This window comes from Falco peregrinus, chromosome 3, assembly GCF_023634155.1.
Source record: "Falco peregrinus isolate bFalPer1 chromosome 3, bFalPer1.pri, whole genome shotgun sequence".
Taxonomy (NCBI): domain Eukaryota; kingdom Metazoa; phylum Chordata; class Aves; order Falconiformes; family Falconidae; genus Falco; species Falco peregrinus.
This window is the reverse complement of record NC_073723.1, coordinates 115,074,610-115,099,206: the sequence shown is the minus strand read 5'-3', so window position 1 is coordinate 115,099,206 and position 24,597 is coordinate 115,074,610. Positions and strand designations below refer to the sequence as shown.

The 24,597-nt window shown below is 45.8% G+C and overlaps 1 protein-coding gene across 6 annotated transcripts in view; it reads right to left on the bottom strand.

The window, feature by feature from the left end:
* LOC101914401 (lethal(3)malignant brain tumor-like protein 3) overlaps positions 1 to 17,462 on the bottom strand; it is a 51,605-nt gene extending 34,143 nt beyond the window's left edge. For 4 of the 6 annotated variants that reach the window (XR_008746259.1, XR_008746260.1, XM_055798471.1 and 1 more), the window contains exons 1-2: positions 17,326 to 17,462; positions 2,438 to 2,591 (exon numbers count right to left, since the gene is read on the bottom strand). The gene's annotated coding sequence lies outside the window, so the exon portion shown is untranslated. Of the gene's footprint in view, positions 1 to 2,437; positions 2,592 to 17,291 lie in introns of all 6 variants that reach the window. The other 2 variants (XM_055798473.1, XM_055798472.1) reach the window with 2 other exon arrangements.
* Positions 17,463 to 24,597: the final 7,135 nt, after the last annotated feature.

Below are 24,597 nucleotides of genomic sequence, written 5' to 3'. Positions count from 1 at the left end.
ACTTGAAAGACAAATGTCAAACAAGTCCATCTTGTTTGGACACTTTTAATATAATTGGTTAAGTTCAAAAACTTCCACCTTTATATATACTTTGTACCTATGAAAATCCTTTGTAGGCAGCCTCTGGAAATAGAACATTCTTGATGGAAGAACAGAAACAATTCTTTCTATATATAGCAAGGGCTATGTATCAATCTTTCATTTGAATGAAAGCATGAAAATGTAAGGAATAACTCCAATACATCATTCATGTTTACTTTCTCCTATGATTTCAGTTCTTCCTAATGCAAATTAATTTATGTTTAATATTTTAGCAAAACACAACTATAGTGATACCCATTACCAGGCATCTGCACTATCCTGACGCACACTTTGCTCAATTAACCTGACATGCAAATTGTGCACAGGGGCTCCTAAGTATACATCATTCCTCTTCTACTTTTAGTGGCACCATTTGTGTGCACTGGTTTGATCAATCCATTTTTGAACGCACCATTAAACACTTTAAAAGAAAAAAAGAAAAAAAAACACCACACAATTCAGAATGTGGAAAAATGAGTCACTTTGCTTTTTTGTTTAAAGCCATTTTCATAGTCTTCTCACCAGTACTTGTACTCGTTCTGCTAAGACAGCTGACGTTTTTCATTTATATTTGATCGCTCCCTGTAGCCCAATACGGATGTCAGAAGGTCCTGGCTGGAACTGGGCAGACAGACTGCCTACGCACAGAGTCCACGCATGCCTGCTTGTATCACAACTTAAAGCCTCTCCCTGTGCCATCGGGGACCCATGATTCCAGGCAGGAAAAAGACAAAAATGGGAAAACTTGCAAGAACATAGAGTGCTTGAAAATCTCTGCTCAGTTAGAAGTCACACTGATCTATGGAATACACTTGGACTAAGAGGGTGTGAAAAATTCTTAGTGCTGATGTGTCCATTTAAGAGCTGGTTCTTCACCAGATGGATTGACAACTCCTCAGCTGGCATAGACGAGGAGAATGACCCACAATCAGCAGGAGCGTAAGCGAATGCCTGTAAGTGTAAGGGAACCTGCAGAGCTTACAATGAAATTCAAGATGAGAAAAGCCAGCAGGGAAGACAGGTACAAAGCCTTCCTACCCGAAAACAGAAACAGTTCCATCAAAATCCTGGGGAAAGCCAACCAGCAGACGCTTGCCCAGGCAGGCAACAAAACAAGAGATCGTTCTTTTCTCAAATAAGAAATTCTAACCATAGGGATGCATGAATTCAGTGATGTATCTCTGCCTTGACTAGGGATCCAGCATCGCTACCGCAAACCTTATACAGTTAACGTCCTTCCAACTACTGCACCAGGATGCACTGATGATGTCGAAGACTGAACAGGCTCCAGCTGCTATCCTGTGGTGCCTGTGTGTCCCAAGCTATTTCTCAAGTCTCCTGCCACCTTAGAAGATGATCTGTTTCAGTACAAGGTGCCAGGGCAACCTACCAAGGGCTCCCTGTGCCACAACCACACGCTGTTACGTTTAACCAAGAGCATCCTTAAAATACGACCTTACGCTGGATGGCTGATGGCACTCTCGGGATGAGAGCTCTCAGCTGTCACTCACTCCCTAGCACTGGTCTCCATTAGTGCTCTCTGGAAGACACTCAGGCACACCTGCAAGGGAGCTCTACTGAAACAGTAATTTAATCAAAGGAAACTAGTGATTTACTGAAGCAAGTGAGGCTGGCCAGCTTAACTGAGTGGTCTGCAGTGAAAGAGCTCAGAGGTTATCATATAAATATATTCTGTTCTGAACTACTGGTTTCTGGATAAACAGTAAGAACTGAGATACTTTTTGTTTTACACAGGTGTGCATGTCCAATAACATGTTTGTATTATCCTGTTAAAACTCAAGTTTTCCCCAAGTTTCAATTACAGTAGCCTTGGAAACCTAAAACCTCTTATGGCTAACAGAGTAACTCCTAGCAGGAGCCAGGTTAGAGAAGATTCTGAAGAATGTTCTTGCAAAGATAACACTACTGGGAATTCATCCTGAGCCAGGAACCCCAGGTTAGCACAGCACTGTGCCATCCATTCATGGTCCACACTGCCTAATGCATGCAACCAGAGAAAGGAGTAACGCTGGAAACTCCTGTCGCCCCAAGAGCAGTCCAGTAAGGCTCAGCGTGACAGGGATGTTTGACTGTATCAACAAATCTAGCCCAGATCATTTACATAACCACACTTACCTTCCACAAAGGCGAGCACAATGCGTGCACCAAGTACTGTTACAACTATGCAGTAATTACACTCACTCTAAATACTCTTGAATTATTTGGAATGAGACAGAGACTCACTCCACATGCTGCACCAGGGAGCACCACGCTACTAAAACACACATTTCAGTTAGACCCGTTTCTAGAAGCTTTTTCAGAAACTGTGTATTCTCTTCCACAGCAAAAAGCTCACCTTCCAAATTGGTGCTACAGGCAGCAGAAACGTTGATAGCAGCAGGAGCAAAGCTGGTTGGGCTGGCATTTACTGCTGAGGCTGAAAGAGTTTTTATGGCTTCAGCTTCTGATTCAGTAATGATTTCTAGCAGTCCAAACTCATTTACACAGAACTGCAGGTAAGAGAAGAAAGTAAGCAAATAAGTCGTAGTAAAAGGGCTAGGAAGAGGGACAGGAAGGAATACGGTTCCCTGAGGAGCAACTAGGTATGGGATAAAAAGAAATGGCTGAATATACATTAAAAAGCATTAAAAATAAGTAACAATAAAAGTGAGAAACACCTAACACAACTCTTCCTCAAAATGCCACCAGTGAGCCCCCAGAAATCCCCAACGATGTATTTCGTTGTCATTGAAGGAAAGCAACGTTAATTCTACCTGCTTGGGATGTGCTCCCCTTATAAAACCCAGACCTCTGACAAACACATCAAAATAAATACCCTCAGAAAAGCGATTTAACCCAAAACTCTGCTATGATGGTTGAAATTCACCCAACAAAGCACAATTACATTTACTGCAGTTATGATGTACAGCAACTTCCCTAAAATCTCTGTGCAAGCAGGAATCACCCAGCTGTTGACAGAAAAGTCACATTCCAGTGGAGAACTTGTCCAGTACGTTCTCCAGCTGGTGCTGGCTGGGCTTTAAAGACCTCAGAGCACAGTGACAGCCAGGACTGCATAAATGCAGTGAGCATCTGGAGCTGCAAGAGGCCAAGCGGTTCCCAACCCTTCTTCAATGACACTTGACAGTCTAGTGCTCCCAGAGGAGCAGAGGAATGCGGGGATATGCACAAGCAACACTGTTGAAGAACAGCAGACACTGAGAAATAACTAGCTCTTCTTTGTTTGATAAGCTCCTGCTTGCACAGTACCACTTCTTAGTGAAAGCCACGGTGGGGCCCTGGCCCAAGGACAGAGGGGAGAGTCTCAAATCCAAATCAACCATTTCTGAACAACCTAGAAAAGACACCTAACAGAAGCCACAGATAGTGGCAGTAGGTAGGTGACATGTACCAGTGTGGCCAGGAGTCAGTCTCCAAGCTCCCAGTCCCAGTCGCCCCAGGTTTTGACCCTTAAGAAGCCCTCCATCAGCCGCTGGGGTAGATGACGCTCCCACGGCGGTTTTGCTAGCACACCCATCCTCTGCTCCAACACAGCACCTGCCTACCAACCCTGCACACACACTGCCTGTCCTGCTACAGGGCATGAGTAAATTCAGACACAGAATAAGAAAAACCCTCCAGATACAAAGCGAAGCTACCATGGGGTAGCTATAGAGAAGGAATAAGATGTGGCAGACTTCACAGGCTCTTATGCTTTAAGCTTAAAAAATTTCATAGGCTGTGAAAGAACACTTCATTGGTCCAGACAAAATTACTAAATTGTGCCAAATAGCGTCAATGTGCATCTTTTATTAGTCCTGATCTGCAAATGCCACCGAGCACACACAAAAAAAAACCCCAAACAACAAAAAACAACACAAAACCCAACAAACTTCTGATGAGCAAATATGCCTAAAAATGAACTCCAGAATAAAAGAGACATATGCCTCACTCCTTGAACTCCAGAATAAAAGAGACAAGTCAAAGGTAGGTTGCATGTGCAAGCTCTGCTCTAAAGCAGATTAGCTTTAGTAGTCTGAGATCTTTTCACAGCCGCTCAAACCTGCTAAACCCAGTTTAAAAGCATTTGCTTCAGAAGCAGCACCCCGCATTGCATTGAGAAGCACCATTCTTCCTCTACTCCTGCATGCTTCCTGGGCTCAGGACCCTGCCTCCAGCACCCTATCAAAGCCTTATCCCAAACGTTCTTTGCTCTCTTCCCCCTTTTTTATCTGAAGCCTATATTCTTAAAGCTTCAAAGATGCTGGACTTGCTTCTAAGCAGCTCACATCTTCCTCTGCACCCCTGAAGAGACAGAGCATCATTTTTATTTCAGCACAAAAAGAAACAATCTATTTCAGAGAAGTGATAATTCTAAAGTGGACTAAGTTTAGAGAAGAAACCTATCACTTTCCTCAAACACCAGAACAGCAGCAGCACAACAGTGCAGATCCCAGGGGTCCTTGCTAGAGCTGATAAGGACAGCTCAGCATCATGAGCAGAAGGTCAGTGGAAGGAACATCTCCAGAGCTCTACGTGCCATTAAGCAGCCGAGCAAGTGTGAAGCAGAGCTCTCAGCTGGAGGTGGGGAAGGGTGCCAGTGTCATTTTGTATTAGCAGGTTAGTCTCTGGGGTAGCGACGCTCCTGCATACGAATTAACAGTTCTGATTCAGCTCAAACCAGTGAGGACAGCAGCCTGTTATTTCCTCCTTTAATAATTCAATGGTATATCTGCAGCCACACAAACTGGTGAAGCCCAGCCCAGGCCACAGAAAACATAAGTTTGTGTTAGAAAAACAAGAAGCATCTTTATTAATGGTCTCTGATCTGATGCTGAGGATGGGCTGATCCATGGAGGCAACCACCAGTTCCATTTCGAGACTCTTCAAAGCAATATCCCTCATTCCTAAGTTCTGGAAACACGTAACTGCTGCTCTGAGGACTGCACCTTCCTTTACACAAAGGAGTTCACAATAGCGTATTTGCTAATATGAAATCTACACAAACTCTCCAGAAAGAATTAGTCCTTCCTGAGACACTTGGGAAGAGAATTAAGGAAAAGTATATTTCATTGTGCATGTAAGAACCAGAATATAGCAGGAAGAAAAGGGGAAAAGAAGGATTAAATGGCAAAAGAATAAAAAAAAAAAAGTGTTTGGCACTTCTGTGAGGGAAAATTAAAAAAAAAAAAAAAAAAGTGTTTGGCATCTTAAGAATGAAGTGGCTTCCTGTGCAGCTAGTTACCATGCTCCAGCTAAACATTTCTACCAGACTCACTAACTGTGGTGCTCAGTGTTCTTATACTTGATCATCTAATATAAAACAATACAGTATTATCTGATGTCTTTCTGTCTAAAAAATAATGTGGTGCTTTGTTGATTACTATTATGAGGAATCAATAAAAGTGAAGTTGTGTCTGCAAAGGAACATTACTGCTGTTTAGGAAAGAACCTGTGGCAATACACCGTTGAGCTCTTTTAAGAAGCAGAAGTATAATTACTTTGATTAAATACAGGGCAAAAGTTAGGCCACTGCAAAAGAATCACCCAAAGGACCTCCTAGAAAGTCAGCGGACCCCATTCCATGGCGGTTTTATGGGAGTGTAAACCACTGATCTTAAAATACTCCAAGCATGCAAGTTCATCCACTTTCTCTCGACATCTGCTGGCAGAAGCATCTTCCTCGTAGCCTAAGTGAGGTCTGACAGCCCGTCTAGAAGACCGTCTGCACAAAGGCAGGAGGAGCAGGGGAGGAAGGGGAACTGTCAACACTTGCAGGAGGTCTTGATTCTGAATGCCTGATGTGATGATACCAAAATCCGATTTTTCAGAGCTTTCAAGTCCCTTCAGCTCCAATTTTTTTTCACTTGAAAATTGATCTTCCACCACCACCACCACCCCAAGATTCAAAACTTGCAGCCTTGAGGGCAATTTTATGTATTCATTTTCAGTCATCGGAACTGCAACTGAATTGAAGCAACAGTTGAAGGTAATTTGGGAAACAGCCAACAGACACCCACTCTCCTCCCTCCTCTAACACAGAACACTATGTTTAGGACCATCAAATCTTGGTTCTGATTTACACGACAGCTGTATTTGTCACTATCATGAATACATAAGATACAGGCAGCTGTCAAAAGCTGCGAAAAACAACCACTGATGTGAAAAGAATCTAAAGACTCAACCCCACAAAATACAAAAATTTGTCTTTCAGAGAAAACATCTTTCTCATAGTGGGCTGAAATCAATGGGATTTCTTGCCCCAGAGTATGTTGTATGGACAGTACCGGGGATTAGCAAGATCAGACCCATAACTTTCATTAGCAGAAAACAATTACTTAAAATACTTCCTGCCTTTAGAAATCAATTCAGCAAGAATTTTGAAGGAGAGAGGGAGTATCATCATTTCAGAAACATTACTAACACTTCACCACTTCCTTGGTAAGGCCAACCCAGTTGTTTAAAACAAAGTATTTTCTCTGCACAACCTTCATGTGCAAACTACAGAATATATTGCAAATATTCTGTGATGCCAAGGCATGGTGGCCACTCATGTATTGTGTTCCTTGGTTTCTTACTTGTATGTTGCTACCAGGCAAGGTACCAATGCCGTCTTTCCAGTCTAAGGCATTCAATATATCGCGGTCTGCTGTCGGGATGCTGATGATTCTCTCCGGGACATTCTGTTCCATCTTTCTGCTTAGTCTTTGGGTTCTTTATTTAATTTTAACAAAGAAAACTAGGGTGTGAAAACAAAACAAAAAAAGAGGCACAGAATAAAGAGGTCTGTTGCTCACATTTCACTAAGGGTTTTCAGAGCAATGCTAGTTTCAAAAGATGGGAAAAATGTCAAATGTGCATTTTGCTCATGACACTTCAGTAAACATGAAAAGAAAGCTGAGAGAGTTAAGCATATGTACAGCTTGAGGACAAAAAAACCCAGTAAGTTTTAACAGTTACTTGATTTGTATGACATTTTTGCCAATTACAGTTCACTAGCAAGATCCTAGAGCCTCTGGATTCAGTAGGAGCTTTGGTCTGGATATCAGGAGTACCAGGATTTAAAATTACAGAAACACAAATACACAGCTGTATGCACAAACTCATATACAAGTGAAAAGTCTGTGCACATCAGGGGGGAGCAGCAGCATCTAACAGCTGTTTCCAGGCCCCTCTATACTGCTGTAATGTCAAGGCTTTGCACTAGAAATGCTATAAAGCTCTTAAAATGCTTAAGCGCCATGTATTGCTTTCACATCCCAGCAAATAAACTAATGGGCTCCATTAGAAGACTCGACTAAAAGCCACACTGCTATACGGGCTCCCCATATCCAATTACTCAACAATTTTTGTGGTAGACATTAACCAAACACTGACCATAAATTAACTGTATGTTCATGCCCTTTAAACGTAGCCTCAGTATTTTCAATCCATGAACGTAACTGCTTGCTTAAAAAAAAAAAAAAATGTAAAAAATTCACAATCTTCTCTTGAACTGTCAGCTCTACTAATTTTTCTAGTGTGAGCACAACCACTGATGTTAAGTACAAAATGCACAGTTCAACTGACAGGTCCAACTGCATTCCTGTGGGAATGGGTCAAAACTGCCCACGGCAGGGGTCTTTGCTCTGACATTTGAATGCTTGAGTTCAACAAGGTCACTCTGAGCTCTTACAGCAAGAGCAGGCATCACCCAAGGCCCATGTGCTTGATCTGCCTCTGGCAGACTGGCTCTCTGCTGGAGCACTGGAAAGTGCCTTAAGATACACTGCCAGGGCAGGCTTTTAACTGCCAAGTGCTTAAGTAAGGGCAGGTGAACTCCACTCTTGATGTGAAGCCTTCCACATGCTAGACCTTCTACCTACAGGTTCAAAGTATAAGTTTAATTCAGCCAAGGGCAAAACCACAGATCTGAGGTAGGACAATATCTGATGTTTGAGCATTCCTGAAACTCTCATTCAAGCATCACAGCTCTTTATGATAATCTAAATTGGGTTAAAACCAGGACAGATGTTTGTAAACTGGAATACCAAATATCTTCGGATATCGCAACCTAATTCCTGTAGGAGGATCTCTTCCTTTTTTCCCCCAAATATAAAACTCCAGCTACTTACAATCCTGCATAACTGTGAAGATGAGCTGCATATAGGCTAGTCAGAACGAGTCAGGAGGGTGAAAACGGGAGCAAAGCAGAGCAGCAGTCAAGCTGCAGAAGCCAGCTCAGCTTCCACCGGCTCTAACGGAACCGCAGGCGCGGGAGATGCGCGCTGGTATCCGTGGTTACGTACACACAACACAATGGCGCCACCGCAGCTCCACAGCGCTACGGAAAGTTACAAACGGGACTAAACAAGCCTTACATAGGGTGGTACTGAACTACTGCCGCCCAAGGCTCACCATACATTAACATCTGATGTAGCCTTGTACATCTATAAGCACTCGTTTGTAGCCAATGTTTTGATGCCAGTTTCAGCAAGGGCAAAACTATCACTTTTTAGATGTTCTTTACAATCAGGCTTTTAAAATCAAGCAGCTCAAACACCAAGACTACTTACACAGCTCCCTCTGGGAGAAGGAGCCTGGAGGATACTTGGACAGAAGTAATTAAGCTGTGGATTTTATTTAAAACTGGGCCAGGAAAACTGTCAAAAATCACAATCTAGACAATAATCTTGTGCTAACCAGAGAAGACCTGATACAATAATGAGCCTTTTACATCTCTGCATTTTATAAATCCAGTAAAACCCCTTGAAAAATATAGTAAAGAAATTACTTTTCTTATAACATTCCCTATCAGTAAAACCTACAATAAAATCAAGATAGCCCAATAAAAGGAAGCAAACTGTGCAATTAAAAAAAGACAGCAGAAACTAACTTCAAACATTTCAAAGAGCTGTAGTGAGGCATGAATGTTCCCCATTTGTCCATATTTGTGATTGCTTTTCATCTTTAAAATTTTCAGACTTCGAAACATTAATGCAAAAGATACAGCAAAACTCAGATGAGTCATGCAGCCCCAAGTCATAGATTCAAATTTATGAAATGATAAATGACTACCATGCTGGCAGAGATAATGATTCATAATTAATATGCTACCACCCAGACTTCTGCGCTTGAACTTTAGATAGGGAATCCACAGGCAGAGGTCAGAAATACCCAGGTTTTGATCTCGTTTCTACCAGTGAACAATAGTGCAGCCTTGGGAAAGAGCTTCATCGTTACTGTAGAAAACCAGCTTTGGCTTTTAACATCCATCTTGCCTTAGGACCGCCCCCCACCCCCCAAAAAAAAAAAAAAAAGGAAAAGAGGCACAAGTTCATACAAACAAAATCGTGAAGACTGAATGGGTGGATGGGGGTTCACTGTACTTCTGTATACGCTATCAGACCTAATGGGAAGAGAAACATTTCAACCGAAGTCCCTTTTCAGATGCTGCCAGGTTGATTCCTAAAGACATGAGGATTTCAGTGTCTTTATAAGAGGGTAAATGTGAGAAACACAACGAAGCAATAAAACCCAAGACTGTAAATCAAGCAACAACAGTGATGTCTGCAGCCCTTCTAGCTAAGCCTCCACGTACCAGGAGGCAAAATTCCATTTGAGAAGCAGCTGGCACCGAGAAAACCATCTGATACTGGGCTGTTCTGGGAATAACTGACTTACAAACCACCTTTCTTCCCCGAAACAGAATGGGAAACCTAGCAAAAGCTGATCATTTCATTCAGTGTTAAGTGCACTCAAAGCAAGTTGGCATTCAGAACTCTGTGCATCCTCAGTTTCTTGTAAGATTTGGCAGGGTGTCTAACACCCAACGTATCAGACCTGCCAGTCACTCTTATGACGTTAGTGGAGAACCAAACTGCAATTTTTAAACAGAAACAACAAAAAAATAATAATTTCATGACTTCTCACAGGGCACAACTAATCTGGTCTCAGGAACTGCTTTGAACACTTAGCAGTTCAGACACAAAAATCATTTGCCTGTCCCTTTCTATGATGATGACTGATGATACTTTACTTACCCATCAAAGCCTATTACTCACCTCAGGCAAGTAATATTTTGCAAGGCTGAACTAATACCATTACTAGAAAAAAAAAACAGCCTCACCTCCAGGAAACTCATCAGTCAAGGTCTCAAATGAACTTTTCACAGCCTGCAAAGAAACCGTACCAATGCCTAAAGTGTTAATAGCCACTGGCAAGTATTTAACAGTGTGAAGAACACTGAAGTGCTTTCACTACCTGTGTCAGTGAAGGGGCGAAGATAAAATTCAGAATTGAGGAATCCCAGGCTCCACCCATTGTACTTCTTACTAATTTTTGTTTCTCAGGAAAAGAGAGAAAAATTTTAACTACAAAACAAGGAAAATACTGCTCTGAAAGATCAGAGCAGGGAAACAGTCGAGGAAGGTAGAGGGATGCCCTGGCCTCACAGCATGGGCTGGAACGGAGAGGAAGCAAACGCTTCTTGTCGTAGCTCTGCCACAGGACTGCCAAGATAAACTGCTCTGGTTTTCGGGAGTTTGCCATGTTCATTTGTACAATACAGCCCTTTCAAGGTTACCCTATGTACACATTAATGTATGGATTATGCTTAGGTGGTATTACGCTGGGAGACAAATAAACAGTCACCATGGCAATACAACTTAAATCAATTTATAGGATCAGACAGCAATACTGTGAGTTTACTCTAAACCCAGCAGCTGATCCTAGTATTAAGCCCAAACCAGCATAATGGTTCGTAAGCTGCTATCTCTTGGTTTCTTGACACAGTTGTGTCAAATATATACACACGCACGGATTTATTTCAGGCTGCGGCTGCTTGCTACATGAACGCACGGTCTGCAAAGCTCCCGATTTACACACAGCCCCGCTCCCCGCCCCGCTGACGTGCCAGCCAGCCTTCCCCACGGAGCGCACTGAAAAGCAAGCGTGCGGCAAGTCAGCAGCAGCACATCTGACTGCAAAGGCTGAGCGTGGCGCTGCCTCATTTCTAGTCTATCTCCATCTATGATCACACTAGCTTTGCTACCTTTCTCTTTAGATTTATGTGACGCTGTGAAGCCAGCAAGGAAACAGCCTTTCTCCTGTCCTTCCTGCTGCAGGAGCTGCACGAGGCACTCAGCGCTCCACTGGAGAGCATTTCGACCTATTCCAAATAGAAGGGGAGGGATGCAAAAGAAGGTACAAAACCTACTTCCATGTCCACAGTTTACACTTTCTGTTCATTTACTGAAAGTGAGGAACAGAAGCACATCCTACCTTCACTTTTGTAACTTTCATTAACAGCATTGATGCTGCTTCTCCCCAGCTTTTCATCTCCTCCTGCTTGCTAAGAATGGTGACTCTGGGGAAGGCACCCGGCCACTGACAAAGCCCTGTGCAAACCTCACACTCGGCGGGCCCAGCCAGGAGGCTCAGGTATGTCCCCTCGAGGCCTGAGACCATGACACGGCTAATCCTGGCCTCTGGGAACTGCTTATACCACTGTAACACTTGCACATGCTAACGAATGTCACCCAGTGCCACACAGAAACCATACACCATAAAACCCATCATGTTCAGAAGCACCTCTGCAGGAGCAACCCAAAGCCCTCCCTAGCAAGATGCTGGAACTTCTGCCATTTCTAAATCTGACCCGATTTCTCCAACAACAGATGCAAGATATAAATACTTTCCATCACTCGTGATCATTACTATATTCACTCAAAACTTAATGACCTGTAAGGAAGCTGTAAGATTTGTGATTCAAGATATTGTCAATTTTGTGACAATATAAAAACTGCCGTGCTGGGGAAAAAAAAATATCTCCTAATGGAAAACTAAAAGTTCAGTCACACCACTTACATGTTTAAGTAAGACACAGATAATTACTTTTGCAATAAAACATGCCCTTAAAGTGGAATTAGTTAATGAAAACAATCAAAAGCAGCAGCCATTTCCCATAATGTTTTGTGTCCGCCAACATTTTTGACATCTACAATGGCTGCACATTGGGTGTAGGCTCCCAGACAGATGTTTTAAAGGGATGTCAAATCTCTGCACTAGTTATTTGTTTCTGTTCTGAAGCCATTTTATTATGTTGTACTTTTCTGAATACTCATATTTTTCTGGGGAATAATTAAGGCTGGTTATCTAAACTCCAAATGACTGGTGTTAAGGAGTCTAGTCTTGAACTCCAAAACTACCAGTACCTACCTACTCCACAAGTTTTTTATGCGCCATACTGACACCAGCCACAATTGTTTCATGTTGAATAATGTATGTCAAGTATTCCAGAAGAAAAAAGTGCAAAGAATTGATGAAGCAAGCTTAAAAACCACAAGTACGTGTAGGCTTGTCTTTTGGATCCATTCGATGCTGCAGTCAGGAGGCAGAACCAGCCAGAGTGCCCATATTCTGTGTAAATAATTGTGCAACAAAAATTGCAAAACAGATTTTTCTTCTGGTATTTGTTTTCTAAATAGCTTGGTAGAGTATGCAGTCAAATTGTTATTTGCAGATTTAGCATTACTACAGAATGAAGGAATTGAAGTAAAATCTGGCACAGATGGCCATATAAAAACATCCAAACTTCTTTCAATTAAGCATCACATGCCTTCTTTGTGTTAAATACAATGAGAAACTGCAAAAATACTGCTGTTCCTGTTGCAGAAAGGGTTAGGTCAAAAATGAATCTTCTTAGAAAGCTATCTGAGTCTGAAAAGTGAAGTGTTTAGTCAAGGAACTAATTAAACAAAAACCTAGAGAAGTACTTTTTCAGATAACATGAAACAAAGCACAGCTTGCACACATACAGAAGCCATTTTCCATCCCTCCCTCCCCACCAGAAGTTTCAGGAAGTACATGGATTGATATCACAGTCATGAAAGGTGAGCGGGAGAAGAAAATGTGCAAATTCTGTAAGCAATATCACTGTTATTGTTCCAACAGTGTGCTTAAGTATATGCTTAGTCCTATTTGATTTCCTAAAGATTTTGTGTGCACTTTGGAGCTTCACTGGCAGCATCTGTGCAAGTGCCCAGAACCCTACACTTTCTTTGACTACATCACCCAACTTTTCACTGTGAAAAGTTATAACCCAAATTTCCACCTAACTCAAAAGAAGAGAGAAAAAAAACCTCACCCACAATCCACACAGAAGTACCAACAATTTCCAAATGTGATTTATAAACATCTTGTGATTCATAAAATGAGGATAAACTAATGATGCCTTGGGCTCAAATATCCCTGTATCAGCTTTGGTACTGTAAGAGTTACAAACCAGAGCTGAGATACTATTTTTCTCTAACAACCCAGTACCATCCCCAATCTCGCCATGTCTGCTCTCTCAACTGAGCGAGCAAAGACAGCTCCTGACCTTCTCCAGGCATTTCAGAGGCAATTCCTCCTTGACGCCCCTTCTGCAGCCAAGGGTGACCCACTAAAGTACAGAAATTTGCATCTGGTTTCAATACAAGTGAATGACAATGGAAAGGACTGCTGAGCAGGTAAGGGCCTTGCATTATTAGGAATAAACTTTTTTTTTTAAAAAAAGACACCTTTACGGGACTGACCTTTTCCCTATGTGTTTACTTTATTTAAAAAAAACCCCAAACTTCTACGTGATCCGGTCTTATGCTATCTCATTTGAAAGTTGCCAAAGTGGAGAGCAGCAATGAGGAAACCAGAGCTGAGGCTGCCGTGCACTGGTGTGGACAGGACGGGGCTCAGGCTCCCGGGTCCTGTGCCACACTGCCGTCCCTCTCGAGCCATACAGACACCCTCCAAACACAGCACAGGGAATAAAGCATCTCCCTGGAGCCTGGAGAAGAGCACATGAGTTTAGCATTCAAAAGGGAAGTGGAAGCTGCAACTACTGCAGCTCACCCTGTAAATTCACTGTAGCTATTTTCTCCCTGCTCCAGCATTCTCACCATTTATGTTCCAGCTTCTGGGGACACCATGAGGTAGCACTGTACAAACCAGATACAAGGAAGCAGTCAAAAAGCCCCAGAACAACCCAACAAACTACATGCAAAGAGAAAAGGGAGCAGCAGGACTGCAACAACAGCCACCAGGTACTATCTGAAAAAAACATTCTGATGCAGGCTGGAAGACACAGCACACCCCTACAAGCCTTCCAGAACTCCTGCCTCCACCAACCCTACCCCAAAGGGGCAGACGAGCCACACGATTGATTTAACAGCGGTGACTATTTCTGATGTGCCAACAGGACCTCAGCTCTGCACCGCCCTGCTACCAGCCAAACAGCAACGCACGAGGAAGCTTTGATCTGCCTCAGACCAGTCAAGAATGATCTCTGCTGCTGCTTCTTCTGTTCAGGTTTCTGGCTTTTAAATCATGTATTTTGTTTGGTTTAAAAGCTACAGCATAAACAGGGTTATCAAAACAAATCCTGTGTGGTTCATGAATACAGCTGCTACCTCTGTTTGCTTGGATCTACCATGCTTTTATCCCATCATTTTGCTGGATTCAATCAGAAATTAAAAAAAACAGGAGACGAGCCAAAAGATGCTAAACCTACTAATAAAACATCCATTCCCTGGAGGTAAAGTATTTTACCAGTAAGTTGAACCATCCTCTGGAAAGTAACCTGCCAAATTTAGCAAAGCACATCTGCATACATACCTCACCTGCAGAGCACAGTTAGTGCTACTAATTAGGAAGGACGGGGTCTGGTCGGATCTCTGTTTGCTTTGACTGCTAATTGATTCCACGTGTGGGAGCATTCAGCTGCCAGCCTTCATTAACAAGTAAACATTTGGTCATTTCCCCCCCCAGTCTCTGATTTAATTTTTCAGCCCACTGTTCTACCTTCTTCCCTCTCCTGTACCTCAAGACAACACACTGATGGAGGGCTTGAGAAAAGGCTGAAATAGATTAAAAATTATAAACTGGGGAGAGCAGGAACAGTGTTCGGGGAAGAATTGACACTGCAACTCAGGAACCTCCTTGTTGTTTTACAGAAAGACTGTAAAGTTCCAGAGTAACTGCTGCCGTGGTTCAGTCTGGTTTTGACCCAGGTTAACTGTGTTTCCCTGATACGCAAATTGTGCAAATTCTGGTAAAGGGAATTTGGCCTCCAAACCCCTTTCCTGCACAGAGGTGAGGCACGGACTGGCACAGGAAGGCTGAACAGACAGCACTCCACACCTTCATCCACGTCCTCATCACCACCCTGGGAGCATCCTATCTCATCACCCATCTCCCAGCGCCAGGTTTGCAGCCCACCACACTGCTCACCTCTCAAAAAACATGAGTGTTCATATAGAAAAGGTCAAGGGGGTAATACTGAGGCTTTACCCTCAAATTCATGTCCCCTCTCCACCAATGGACTAGACATATATCATCATACCTAGAAGTGTTTAGACTAAAAGCTTTGCATGAAGGTGGAAGTGAGATAACAGAGAGCCAGACCTTCTCCTGCAGATAATGCACTTTTAAGACAGCCATTATAAAGTAAAATTGCAGATGCTAGATGCCACTTTTAACAGTCAGTTTAAAGACCCACGCTTCTGCTACTGCCTTAAAATTCCAGTAAATAAAGAACTGGTGGTAAAAAGTGCAGACAAACAGCATGGCTGAGGCAAAGAAAACACACCCTTGGGCCATGAGAAGTCAGTCGGTCAGGAATCTGCAGAGCACATCTGTTTGTAACCACTCACACTACTGCAACCTACTTATTATGGCAATAAAAACCACAAAGGCAAGATAAATTAACTCTGGCCAAGAAAAATGGAACTGGCCCTGCACAATCTGCCCAGTAGTTGTACCCAGTTGTACTCAGCAGCTCAAACTCGGGCTCCATTTCCACCCCTGCACTCACGATGAATTACAATTTATTTCACACGCATTCAGCCTTAAAGGGATTATTTGCGATGTAAGGTGCAATCAATTTGAGGCCAAAACTAGAGCACAGAGGCCAAAAATGTCCTCTGTTTTAATTGCATCTGTAATTACTTTATAAGACTACAATCCTGCAAATTACCCTGGGGACTCTTACTAATTATTATTACAGATCTTACACTGCCAAGTAGAAAGACTCACTGAGGAAGAGACTTGTCCCCACCCTCAAAAAATATAATCTAGATAGATGGGACAAGGAAGAGCCGGGAAGCAAAACACCAACGCTAACAAGACCGCATCGGATGGCTGTTAATTGCTGCATGGTAAGAAGAGTTTGCAGCATCAAGTACCCATTTTGCCTCCTTTTCCTTCTGTTTCATTACATAATAAGACATGAACCAGAAAGCTCTTATGCAATTTGGCACAAAAGATCAGACCTCTTTCTCCCTTAATCCCAATTACAGACCAACGTGTGTTTGTTTTTGTTTCTTTTTTTCAGCTTATCTGGGCAATACTTGAGTAAATTAAATGTTTTCATATTAAAAATCTAATCTAATTCCTTGTGGCACCAAGCATCAATAAAACTGTCCTAATCCCTTTTTTCTGAACACCAAAAATCATTACGATTATCCCATTCCCATCCCTACAGCAATACTTCCTAAGTATTATTTTTATCCCTCTGTTCAAAAAATGTTGATATTAGTTCTAGTCTTTGAACTCGCCGTCAGAAAGTTTGGGGGTTTCCCCCCTGCATGTAAAAATCTCTATTTTCAAACTTAAATCCTTCAAGTCTTGGGTAAACCTCCCAGTCCTCATTCTATTGCGCTGTATTTATATGTTTTTTAACATTTCTGAGTTCTCGCACTCCCACAAAGTTTCTGCCGGCGTTGCGGCCGGGTAACGCTAATTTTCACAGCCACCTCCGTAGACTCATTAGAAACGGGCAAAAAGCCAACAGAGAAACCGGACATATTTTTATAATTTCGCTCCGTAGCCGGTGAACAACTTAAACTCGTCTTCCCAAAGCTTCCTCAGCCGAGCTCTGCCGCGGACTTTCCGCTCCGCGGGTTTGGAAACACACTTTCCCCCCCAGCGGGAGCCTCACGCCCAGGGACGCCCCGAGGGGTCCCCTCAGCCCCCGGCGGGGTGCAGACCCCCGCAAAGGAGCCCGGCCCGGCCGGGGGCCGCGCCGTGACGGGGCGCGGGGCAGCCCTCACCCCCGAGGCGCCATTTCCCCTCACGGACCCCGGGGCCCAGCGGCTCCGCCGCGGCGAAGCGTCTCGGCCCCACCGCCCCCCGCCACAAGATGGCGGCCGGCGGCTTCCCGCGCTCCCGCCGTGCCCCCCGCCGCCCCGACTCACCCCGGCCCGGCCGCCCGGTGCCTCCCTCACGTACCGGGGGTTTTTCTCTTTAACTCCGGCAACAATTAGTGCCCCGGCGGTCCCGCGGGAGGGCGGGGCGCATGCGCGGCCGTCCCGCTCCGCGCCGGCCCCGGCCCCGGCCCCGGCCCCGGCCCCGGCCCCGGCCCCGGCCCCGGCCCCGGCCCCGGCCGAGGCAGCGCTGGGAGCAGGGCGGGATGGGGCACTGGGAGCGGGACTGGGACCCACGGCGCTGGGATGGGACTGGGCACTGGGATGCGGCAGCGCCAGGGACAGGCTGCCAGTAGGACGGGGATGAGCTGGGACACGGCTGGCGATGGAACGGGACTAGGCGCCGGTACGGGGCAGGCACTGGGACGGGCAGGTGCTGGGATGGGGAGGAACTGGGGAGGCTGGCACTGGGACAGGGATGAGCTGGGACAGGCTGGTACTGGGACGGGGATGAACTGGGACAGGCTGGCACTAAGCGTGGGGATGAACTGGGACAGGCTAGCACTGGGATGGGCAAGCACTGGGATGGGGATGAACTGGGACGGGGCTGGCATTGGGACAGGCCCATACTGGGACAGGCTGGTACAGGGATGGGGATGAACAGGGACAGGCTGGCACTAAGCACGAGGATGAACTGGGGCAGGCTGGTACTGGGATGGGGATAAACTGGTACAGGGCTGGCATTGGGACAGGCCTGGCATTGGACCAGGCCCATACTGGGACAGGCTGGCACTGGGATGGGGATGAACTAGGACAGGGCTGGCATTGGGACAAGGCTGACACTGGGACAGGCTCATACTGGGACAGGCTGGTGCTGGGATAGCAATGAACTGGGACAGGCTGGCACTAAGCGTGGGGATGAACTGGGACAGGGCTGGCAGTGGGGTGGGGATGAACTGGGACAGGCTGGCACTGGGACAGGCTGGTACTGGGATGGGGATGAACAGGGACAGGCTGGCACTGGGACAGGCTGGTACTGGGACGGGGATGAACTAGGACAGGGCTGGCATTGGGACAAGGCTGACACTGGGACAGGCTCATACTGGGACAGGCTGGTGTTGGGATGGCAATGAACTTGGTACAAGCTGGCACTAAGCATGGGGATGAACTGGGACAGGGCTGGCACTGGGATGGGGACGAACTGGGACAGGCTGGCACTGGGAGGCACCCACCGGCAGTGGGGGCACTGGGAGCGGGGCAGGCGCTGCCCCCTCCGCCGGTTGGGTCTGCAGGGAGGTTTGGGAGATGGAGACCTACGTCACTGTCACCGCCGCACCAGCGGGTCGGGACCCTGACGGACCGCGCTGCCTCCCTCACCGATAATTAATACAAAACATTCTCCCTCTTCTCTGCATTTGTTCAACTTGTTTTTCTTCTCATCTGAGAATATTTTTTTCCTTTGTATTAGAATTTTGAAACAATAAAATAAGTGGTGGTAGGACTTTTTAATGATGCTTTGGGGGTGTTTTTTTTTGTTGTGGTGAGGCAGTAAGGAGCACAAGCAGGCCCCAAGCTGTGACAACTTAAATGGAATGGGATTTCAGGAAAATAATAAATGAGATTTCAAATGGTTCATTTGAAATACACAGCATAATATTCTTCATCCCTCAAGTGAGGCACGTAAAATACCCATCTTTAAAATTAGTGGGAAAACAAAAACTTTTTTCACCTACCTGTGTCAGCAAGTTCCAGCTAAAACCCCAATTCTGCAGATGTTCCCGGCTGGTGTTTTAAGCACCCACTGGGACCAGGTTTACAGGGATGTTGAAGAGCTGGAAGAGTTTACAAATAACTAAACTATCCATGTGTATTTAGACTCATACTTCGGTGTTAATTGTAGTAAGGTAAGTTTTGTAGAGGGGTCCCTATCTCAGGGCTTCTTGCCCTTTTCACTGCTTTGACCGATCACTTTGACAGAGCCTGCCCCATGCCTGCTGCATCAGTTTCTGCTTTCCCTCCTCAGAGCTCATCTACAAGTTGCATTTGCCCCATGAAACGGGTATCCCAACCCTAAATCAGACTTTGGGGCTGGTTTTTAGTGCATCTGGGTAGGTATCTCCAGCCTAAAGCTGGCTTCTTGCATTTAATTATTCAAACAGAAACACCGATTGGAAATACTGCAGAACTATAGCAGAGGTACCACTGATTCTTCCTCTCTAGCCATATAATGTTATCACTATTATTATTACGATTATTATTATTATATATTATTATTACCACCATTACTGCACTGGCTGCACAACTGCTGCCAGTTAAGGCCCTGCAGGTTCCCGAGCGCGTGGTGCAGCACCGGGATTGCAGCAGTTCCAGGCTGGGAAAGGCTGTGCCGGCACCACCGAGCCACACGAGCCGAAGGTTTTGATGCAAAACCTACACCTGTATGCAAAATTAGTGGGGGAGACTCACTTGGTGACGATCAGACACCCAGGAGATGGAAACAGACATTGAATTACACAGCCGAGACCCAGCTGAGCCATGTGCCCATCGCTGCCAGTGGCAGAGGCGTGCCAGGCACAGTGACCTGCATCCCTGCAGAGACCTGGTGCAACTGCTGCCCTGCTGCAGGGGGCACTTACCTTCAGCCTAATTAGTGGCAATAAGATGGCCCAGAATGTCCTTACCCCTGGAAATTCCTGCTCCAACACCCCCAGGCCTTGCATCTGGTGCAAAAAGGTACCTGGGCTGAAAGCCGCGGTACCCGCCGGGGAGGGTGACCACGCTCACGGGGCAGTTGCCCTTCTCTAGGCCTTTCGCTACACTGGGCAGTAAAGCACCGCAGTGTTCCCACAAAGGGTTGGTGGGGAAGCGATGACACCCATCACCCGAGAGCAAACAGACCCGAGTCAATATTTCCATCCCACAGGTAGGGAAACTGAGGCACGCTCTGTGCAGGCAGCGGGCTGAGGCTTCGCATCACCCCTGCCCCTCCAAGGCACCCGGAATTATGCAGCAAAAGGAGAAGGTGCCATGGAAATGCCTGTCTTCCTATTCTTTTCCGCTTTCCAGACATACCTCAAATTGTTTCCCTTTTCTCTTGGACAAAATATTGAGCAAGGGTAGAATTAGCAAAGAAAAAAAAAAAAAAAGAGACCAAGAGACTCGCAATGTGCGTCCTTCCAGTGCCATCCTGCTGGATGCCACCTCCCGCAGGTGCCGAATTCAGGTAAGAATTTAGCACCACGGACCCAAAATTTCTTGGGAAAGCAGCTCCTCTTACCAGGCTGTGCTCCCGCGAGGGCCAGCTCTGTGTGAACCATAGCATTTTTGGTGCTGATGTTTTGCCTTTTTAAAATGCTGATTATTGGGGATTTGGGAGTTGATGTGCCACCCCCAGGCTTCAGACCTCTTGGTGCTGGAGGGCTTTGCAGCTTGAAGCAGCGCTCTCAGGACAGGGAAGGGGCCAACGTGCTGGCGGGTTGGGGGGGGGGGGGGGGGGCGGGTGCAATGTGGTGCTCTCGGGATGGGATGTGACCTGGAGCATCCCAGCATTGGAGCATCTCAGCCATCAGCAGCCTGCAGGGATGGTTTGGGAGGGGGGTCTCAGTCCTGGAAAAGAAGAAGAGATGCTGAGATCACAGCACAGGGATGAGGAGAGGTTTGAGGACTGCAAGCCAACACACAGAGCCCACCAGCACCTGCAGGTAGAGAGGCTGAAGGCAACGACTGTCATCGTCTCAGCCTCCAGCTGGGCCGCTGGGCTGTGGTGGGGGCCATGGCTGCGTCCCTGGAGGAGCCTGTTCTCAGGCCAGCCCAGGGCACAGGGGACAAGGGGGCTGCAGGGCCCCCACGGGGACTCAGTGACGGCTGGAGTCACCCACCCACAAAGGCAGGAAGTGCAGGAAACACCTTTTATTTTCTTAATACAAACCTCTATACTCCCTGTAACCCGTGGCAGGAACATCTTTTACGTGCAACTCGCGTCACTAGAAGCTGCCTTCACGGCAGAAGAAGACAGCCCCAGCCGAGATCACAGAGGAGGTGGGGTGAGGGTGTTGGAGCTTGCTTTGCTCAGCAGCTCAGCACATTTTGGGACACCTGTCACTTCCACCCCATGGCAGCATCACCAGGTCCCCCCAGAGCAGGACGCAGGGGCACAAAGCCTCAACCCAGCCACTTGCTGGTCCTGCTGCCAGCACTGGGACCTTCGTGCAGAAAGGCGCTGGGGTATTCGATGCCCAGGGAAGGCCAGAGTCCAGAGCTGGGACGAGGGTTTAATTTCTCACCTTCCTGATGGGCACAGCTGATGAAATCTCCTCTTTGATGCTGATGAAATCCCCGCATTGCTCCTACCACATCCTCTCTGAGCAGGTGCCCAGCACAAGCTGTAGCTACATGGTGTATGTGTGGCGGCACAGCCGGGTGCCAGGCTTTGTAACTGCATGTGAGCAGCTGGAGACGTGGCAGCCTCAACCCAGCCAAAAAAAGGACCCAGCAGGCTGAGAAAGCGGCTTGGCCTGGGGACGGGGGTAATGGGGTCACTCCCACTTAGATCTGGGCACATTTAGGGGTAAACCAAAGCATGGGAGATGCACACCTAAATCACACAAGTGTTTTAAGCACAGGCTTCATATCGGACACGAGACGAGTCCCAGCTCTTCACTGGGGTTATTCATGTTCAAAACAAATCCGGCTGGATCACAGCCTTGCAGCAAGGTTTGTTGAGCAGCAGGAGCCTGGAGTGCAGGGAAGCAACCCCAAGCTTTGCAGAAGACCCTGCCTCTCATAGGTGACCAAGTTCGCACCAGAGTCGAGAACAGTGCTTCCAAATAGTTGCTCTAGGTGCATCTGAAGTGGTTTTGGGTTAAGAGCTGCCAAAGGCTCCTCCTGATACAGAAGTACTCAGAGACTTGGGCAAACAGGCACAGATCCTGGGCTGCTCAACCCTCAAATGCCTTTTTAATCAAAACCTACTTTTTCCACCCCTTGAAAATTTGCTTGCAACAATCAATCACCTGCTTTGAAAACAGCAAAAACAAAAGCAGGGACATCACAATTAATTCTATCAAAAAATGACACGGACACCCCATTGCACACGCAGAATTCCCTGCGGGGCAGGTGCTGGCCCTGTACCTCCAGCATCACCCGAGGTGCTCACACATGCAACCTTGAGCATTGCAGGGAACAACCTTTGCTGCACACAACGCAGATTTACTCCTCAACCAAAAGTTTTCCATGTACCTCCATCTCCAAAAGCCTGTCTTCAGGTATTTAGGGAAGAAACGTTTCTCCCTGAGGGCTCACTAAAGCCATGCTCACCTCATTAGGAGCAGCCTTGGCAGCCAGATGGCAAAAGCCAGAGTTACTTTTTAAAGTCTTAGCCTAGACTTTATCATTTGCAGACTTTCTTAAAGGTATTTTTCAGCTAATTATCCCCTATTAGCAAACATCTTGCCTAGCCTGGTTTGCTACTGTACCAAGATTAAGCAGCAAAAGGGATTAGCAATGTTATTATGAGTGCCTAAGTTGTTGAAGCACTAAATATATATAGCTGGAAAAGGCTTTTCCTTCTAAAGAAATTAAATTCACTTCCACATTGCTTTCTCATGCTGCTGTAGTAATATGACATTTGATAAAGTCTGAGCCACTCACCAAGACCTGACCCCTCTTAAACTCTATGGAAATATTTTGTGTTGAAAGCAAGTCTTATGATCTACTGCCCTTTCATCTTTTTAATACAGCAGTACAAGTTTCAAATGACCAAATTACACAGAATTACTTGTACCTATGAAGTTAACATCTAGCTGCAAGAACTGCTATCAGAAGTATTGTTAGCAGTTTGAAATTCGCTAAAGAAAAGATTTTCATAAAGCCGTAACTAGCTTTTTTTTTTTTCCCAGACCAAGTAAAAAACTCACAAAATGTGTTTTGCCTTTTACTTTTCAGAACACCGCTGGCAGGCAGAGCAAGGTGCTGGGGACAGCACTTCTTCATTCAAAAGCCATTCAAAGCACCCATGCAACAGAAAAGCTTGTAGAAAGTTCAGTTTGAGCAGTTTGCTAATGGCCCGAGACTAAAACTGGGATATTATTCAGGAACACCTACGAAACTCCTGCTAGGAGCTGCCTGCCTTCCCCCCCACATCTGAGGGTTACTGGGGACATGCAGCAGAGCAGCCCCCACCGCTCTTGGTGTTTCCAAGCTCCTCAGAAGCGTGTCCTGCAGTTTTGGGGTTTTTTTTTCTTTTATAAAAGTTCCCCCCAAGCAAAGGTGTTTTATTAGGAGGAAACACTCCTGGAAAATATGCTGAGAAGAGACAAGCTGAGTGAGGCTCCAGCCTCAGCTCCAAATTGCTCTGGGTGTGACTAGAGAAGCTGGACTGGGAAAGTGAGTGCTAGGGAATTTCAGCTAGATGACAGAGCCCGTCTGGACACTGAATCCAGAGCAAACAAGGTTTCTGTACAGCAGCTCCCTTCCAGGAAAGGGCCACACACAAAGTGAACCTTCAATCCATGGCTGGAAATCTCCAAGCTACCATTCCCCTGCATTTTTGGGGGACATTAGGACAAACACTGGCTGCTGCACAGTGCCCAGAGCAAAGGCTGGTTCACGCTATCGGAGTCAACATCCCCATCCCACCTGGCTCAAACTAACGCCTTCCCTTTGGAAGTTCGTGGTTCATGACTGAAATCCCAAACTCGCAATCAAGAATCATGAAATCAAAGAAGAACCAGAAGTAAACAGCTGGGGTAGCTTTGTGTTCTCCTGCTGAGCGTGCTACCTTGCCTGGCACCGCTAAAAGCATCGTGCTTCTTTGCCCTTCATTTCGCACAGGTGCAGTAAGAAAGGCCAACTGTGTGAATGAAGAAACAGAACTAATGATCTACAGAACAAAGCAAAGAGCAGAAAAACACACTTTCCACGCCAGCCACGCTTCCCTCCAGCACAGCTGTACAAAGCCTAAAACGTTGTGGGACAAGCAATGATCTCAGTTGACTTGAGTCGAGCGAGTTAAGCGGGTGACAAATTTTCTTCCCTGTATTATGGAAGCTGAAGCTCACTCCATTTCATTTATTAGACAGTGGAAAACAGGCTTGTCACCTTCATTATTGCTTCTGGTTCATTTTCCTGTATTCTTCTTACTGCAACATTAAAGCTCCAAACAACACCTATGTGTTTCTGGAGGAACAAGTTATTTTAACTGGACTGTATTAAAGTGTCATGACAGCACTTAATATTAAAGTGGCTTTCTAAACCAAGATCCCATTCTCTGTGAGTAACTCTTCTGCAAATTCTAGTTTACACCAATGGATATCAAACACTGACAGTCACGACACAACTTCATGTAACCACCACCAAA